The sequence below is a fragment of the Lygodium microphyllum genome, chromosome 9 (assembly GCF_053477565.2).
Source record: "Lygodium microphyllum isolate KBCC chromosome 9, Lygodium_microphyllum_v1.1.10, whole genome shotgun sequence".
Classification (NCBI taxonomy): Eukaryota; Viridiplantae; Streptophyta; class Polypodiopsida; order Schizaeales; family Lygodiaceae; genus Lygodium; species Lygodium microphyllum.
Window position 1 is genome coordinate 94,338,600 of NC_141143.1, and position 6,068 is coordinate 94,344,667.

The window sequence follows — 6,068 nt, forward strand, 5'->3', positions numbered from 1 at the left end:
CAATGGTAGGCACATAAAGAAGTACGATGCTAGAGTCCCCTGCAAACGTACAAGTTGCCACAATCACAGAGATTAAGGACGAACATGAGAAAGCAATAGCACCTGCTTACCTATGCATAATGATCACTGCCCAACAAACACATACCTTCGATGCCTTGATTAATGAGGGAGCCGACTTTAATATCTTAACTCACAATCATTGGACTCTAATTAGTCAACCACAACTACAATCCATGAAGACTAAACTCAGCCCATTTGGGGGTCAATTATAGGCGCTTTTGGAAAAGTGCAAACTCGTGATCTCTATCGAGTCTGAGAGCATACCCAAGGTCTTTTATGTGTTGCCAAACACAAAGGGTGCCGATAAAGAATCGTTGTTAGAACGCGCATTTAAGAAGCAAACATATTGCAATGTCAATTACAAGTTGATGTGATTCACCTTGCCATCGGCAATGTACACATAGTGAGGATTTTCAACAAGTGCAATGTAGCCACACCAAAGCCCACAAAGCCACCAAATAGAAAAACCTACAACCAAGTCTAAGGAGAGGAATCATGCCTCATCACAACCCATCAAGTCTCAATGATAACACACGACCGAGAATGCAACCAAAGCCAATGAGCCCAAATTCAAATGGGCACCTACACCCCGAGGCCCACCACCTAGAAGTAAGCAGACACGATCTCGCAATGCTAAGGACTCATACTCAACCTAAGAGGTAAAAAAGGCACTATAGGCATTGACGCATGATCAAGCTACGATGGATTCCCAAAACCCTATTTCAAGTGCAAGGTTATTATGAGGGAAATACCTGGATGTAGATACCTAAAGCCAAGATTGCTAAGAACACTACTTAAGCGCAACCCTCAAACATGTTGAGATGGCAAGCTCAACACGTGCAGACATTGATGATGAACCGCCTCGCTAGATGAGTCTGCACGTCTACACTTAGCACGTTGGTGGTCATTATGATACTCACATGGCCACTAACTTATCACTTATTATATTTAGTTTGTTACACCTAACTACAACTGACAAAGATATAGCGTCAATCAATTAGTTTAGTATGTTATACACTATTTGACTTAGTAAGCCACTTTCCTTTATGTTGTATCTTATCTATACTTTGTGTACATTGTATTGTGAGTGGAAGAAGAAAAAAAAATCAACAAGAAAACATTTTGGCCTCCATCTCTCTTCTTGTGTTCTTGAGTGAGCTTCCTCTTGTGTATACAATGTGTTTGGCATAGCAACTCAAGCAAGTCCCCCCACCACACGATTCTTGACAAAACTTGCCTAACTAGGATAGCACAACAATTAAGGAGCTGAAGCCACAAAAGACTCAAGCTACGAAGCCCATAAAGCCTAAACCCACTAAGCCTACAAAGCTCAACAAGTCTACCAATTGAATATGCAATTTGTTGCTCCCAAACTGTCTCAACCTAGCACTGCTAGCATTTCAAGAGCTTCACAAACATCTAGCAACACAACAACAAAATCACAAACTATGCTTATCGCTCAAGAATCTAAAGCGAAACCCTCCAAATCCACAAAAGTTGTAAGCATCAACTGTCGAGCTATCTAGCCTAGTCAAACCCCAACCTCCTACTAAACTTAAACCCTCTTATGAGCGGTGATCTATCCTTACCTTGGCCTCAAACTTAGCTAAGAATACGAGGGATAACTTGGTTACTTGCATTCGACGCTTAGATGTTGCGTTCACTATGCTTACTAAAAGCTTTGACCGATTAGACTTAGATCTTTTAGATAAGATTTTAGCAACTAAAGTGTGCACGCTACCTTGCTCCTAGGAGGAATTTGAATTCGTGTTCGTTAAGTCCCCCACGGTATAGGTGAAGAGTTAATTGACAACGAAATCTCTCACAAGCAAGTGCGCAAACAACTCATCACATCTTATGATATGTGTATGTTCTCTACCATGGTCGAGAAAATTAAAGTGTTAAAGGCCCTCATCAACACTAAGTCTACCTTCTTGCATAAATGGTATGCCCTCCGACTCCAAGGGAATAGTAAGGCTGTCGTATCATAACCAATGTCGAGCAAAGACGTGCAATTAAGACATTAGAGTATGATCCAACTTACACGGCTTCTATCTCATTCAGAATCTTAGCCATCACTCACCGTCGGAATTTAGATGCCCACAAACTTGCCCATCCCTACCTAAACCACGTCTTGACTGACGAGGAATTAAATATTGCTAGCCGAATCCCCTCTAGTGACTTTCTAATGGATGTCCTGACATACACAACAAGCATCGACATTCGACTTTTGACATGGCCTGCCATGCCTACTTGGAATACAACCTGCAATTATACACTTAGCTTATGTAGAAGTAAGACACTATGAATGCGTGTTGATTGTCCTTAACCCTTCACCCTCTAATTGTAGAAAGAATTCTTCTCATTTCCAAGGGGGAAAAGGATAAGGTGGAAAAACATACTGAAAATTGAAAAAACATACTATTTAAAAAAAATTCATGGATTTTTATTGGATTGTGCGGATTGCTTGAAGAAAAAGTCTATTTCCGTACTTAAGCATTTCATGCTTCTATAAGCACACAATCATTCTCTACTCATCTTCTTGCAAGGAATCATCTTAAGAAAACTAATAGTGAGCTATGGTGTTATGACAAGGACCCACAATGGCATGTCAAGAGAAAAGCAACAAACTTCCGTTCTCACAAGAGGAACAAACAAAGTACGAGCTATCAATAGAGACAAGGGCCTTCAACCAATTCAAGTTAAAGCATGTCTTGAACTTGGAGAATGTAGCCATTGAAGAATATGCCATGAAATAGATTGTGAAACAATGCAATTTGAAGTACCTAGAGAAAGTCGGGCAAGTAGTTGACTATAAAAGTGCGCAAAATTCCTTCCAACCTTCAATAGGAACCACAGCACTATAATTGTACAGCAAGAAGAGGAAACCCGTGAGGTGGAGGTTGAGCTAAGCCCTGAGTTGGTAGAGAGATCATTTAGCCTAGCCAACAAAGTCGAGATATGACCTAGAAGGGATGTGTATAGCATGCCAGGAATGAAGAAGATTCTAGTCCACACCAATGATCGCATCAACCTCAATGATATCCCATATCCGAAAGTTCAGCTACAAGCAAAGATGGTGCATGCCTTGTTCTCCAATCATAGGTACCATGCACTAATGAGCCAGATCAACGTACCTATGCTGGAATGCATTATAGTCAAATTCTTGGACGAAGTGAACCTGAATGGCTTCGTGCAAAAAACGAACGAAACCTCAACAAAAGCACTGGCCACATATGGAAGACCAGCAGGTGGAGAGTCCCCGACCTCCAAGGCAAGGAAAAATTCACCCTCCAAGGCCTCAACCATAGGATTTGGTGGGGTATTAACAACCATTATCAAGGAGGCAATAAAAGAGGTGTAAGGAGAAGAACAAGTTGAAGAGACACCTGACATGTCACCATTCCAAGAGCAAGAACAATCTAGCGAGAGAACAGTGAGTGAGGAAGGAGAGCACGAGACAAAGTTTAGCCAAGGAGGGGCTAAGAAGCAAAAGAAAAGGACCCCCAAAAGAAGGCTGAATAAGAGAAAAGGAAGAAAGAAAAAGTGGACTTCCTCAAGGCAAAAAGGGAGTTTAAGAAGACCAAAGAGCAGAGAAAGAAAGGTAGATGAAGAGGCTAAGGAGCTTAGAAGGAGAGAAGATGAGGACATGGCTAGGGCCATCCACATATCAGTAGAGCAACGCTCCAAGGAGGAGGAGTCAGTTGCCATAAGCCCTTTTAGAGAAGAAGGCCCAGAACTAGTGCCTAAGTGCCAGACAGCATACCACCCCCGGTGGCAAAAGGCAAGGGCAAGCTTGGGCTTGCTTCACCTAGTCTTCCCCACTTTCATGCCGACTACCCCGACCTCTACAACCACCCAAAGCACTATGCTTAAGATAGATGCCAGCAATCTCATGGCTTGAGTGCAATTACTAGTGAGCAAGGCACAAGATATAACCCTAGATGTAAGAGCAAGAACCCCAATGACTAGAACCAAGAGACTATGGTTGTGGACGTCAAGTTGAGACAAGACCCCAGAAGGCAAAAGGTAGAGGTTTCCACCACTTCCATCCCCACTGTCATGCCGCCTATCTTGGGCTACAATGAATATATCAAAGAGCTTCTCTCACAACTCGAGAAAGCAAAGGAGGATAAAAAGATAGTGATACCCGAGTTGGAGGCTGAGAAGGAGACACTAGCAACCTACCAACTCAAGAGAACACGTCAAGTGGCAAACTATTAAAAAGAGATAATTAAGCTGAAGGTAGAACTCAAGGCAAAAGAACGAAAATAAGATAAGTGGAGAAAAGGGCACGACGAAGAGCATCAAGAGCTGATTGGCCTGCAAAGACAATACAAACTCCTCGTTGTGCAAAATGAAGAGCTGACATGGCAAATGGACAAAATCCAAGAAGCCATGGATTGGCTCGCAACAAAAGAAGCAGTGAAAGCTCAAGAAGGAGAAGAGCATCAAAAACAAATGGATAAAATGACAAGTAGGCTACTGATAAAGATGGAAGAGCAAGGGAGATTAGAGAGAGCGAGAAAGAGAGAGATCGAATGTTTGAAGGAGGAGAAAATAACAGAAATGTGGAAAGAGCAAGAACCAACCATATTGGCCTTAGTGCAAAGACAAAATAAAAGCTTAGAAAAAATGAAATAGAAAGCCGAGGAATGGGTGACAAAGAAGGGTGAAAGACCTAGCAAGCCACTTGGCCCTTGTTGCAAAAGGAAATAGAGTGTTAGCATAAAGCAAGGCAGAGGTTGCATAAACAAGACTAGAAGCCTAACAACGTACCTTCCTCAATACAGTATTGGATGGCATACAATCATCAGAAGAGGAGGACATTGAGACACTCAAGAAAAAGCTAGAGATTGCCCTCAGAGCCATAAGGCATGGGTTGTGTGCTCAATCACAAGGAGGAGGGACCAACCTAAGTCAACATGATCAAAGAAGTTATTTGCTAAGGGCGAGCCTAACAGTCCAAGATGTGGACCTTATAAACTTAAAGAAAGAAGAATTGCAAGTGGCTAGGAGAGAAGATGAAATGCAAAGGCCACTTCTAGAAGCAAGGCTAGAATTCAAAATGGGACAACCAGATGAGGAGCTTGTCCTGCAACCTCCCTCTCCACAACCAGAAACGCAACAAAAGATTGACACCATTACTAAGTGAAAAGCAAAAATCAAAAAGAAGAGAATGAATATGTTTGATAAGGCAAGGAGAAGATTAAACGCCCCACCAATAGTAGCCCCAGAAGTGCCCATTCCACCACTAGAAGATTGTTTCCAAATGGATTAAAATGCGAAGCTCATAGGGTGGGAGCAAAAAGAAAACAACCGCCAACCCTTCGACTTCACTTTCCCATTCCCCTCCACCCTATGCAAAGTACTATCAACCAAAGTGATGGAGAAGGTGATAAGCATGGGAGGAAGGCTCGGCACCAAGAGAGAGAAAAATCCAACGCAATGGAGAATTAAAGCACCTAATTACTGGGAAAACAAAGTCATGGAGGTGCAAAAAATTTGAAACATCAACTTGGATACTTAGATGTTGTTTAACACAACCCTTCGAGAGGAACAACCCCACATACATGCCATATCCAAGAAGGGTAAGGATGGACTTCAACCCTGATATCCACGACAGATATGATTTCCCAAAAGTATACAATGTAAATGCCACCAAGTCCAAGGATGTCCTAACCTTTACTGAGAGTGAGTTACAAGACTCGATCTCCCACTTTCTCAATGACTTTACTTTTTGCCTTAATCCTGCCTTTAATACTACTTGTAACTATCTTAGATTACTTACGGTACTACTTAGATAGGATCCTGCACCTCAAGAGTACCACCTCCCGCCCCTATTTTTTGATCTTAATGTCAACATGGATAGTTGTGCCATGGCTAGGTTGATGATGCAAGCTGCCCTCTTACCATCCTTTTGCATGGCCCTATTAGAGGACATGAACGAGGGTCGCTTCGCTAGGTGCAACCACCCATTTTTGTCCACAACTCCTCTCCAAGTTAGA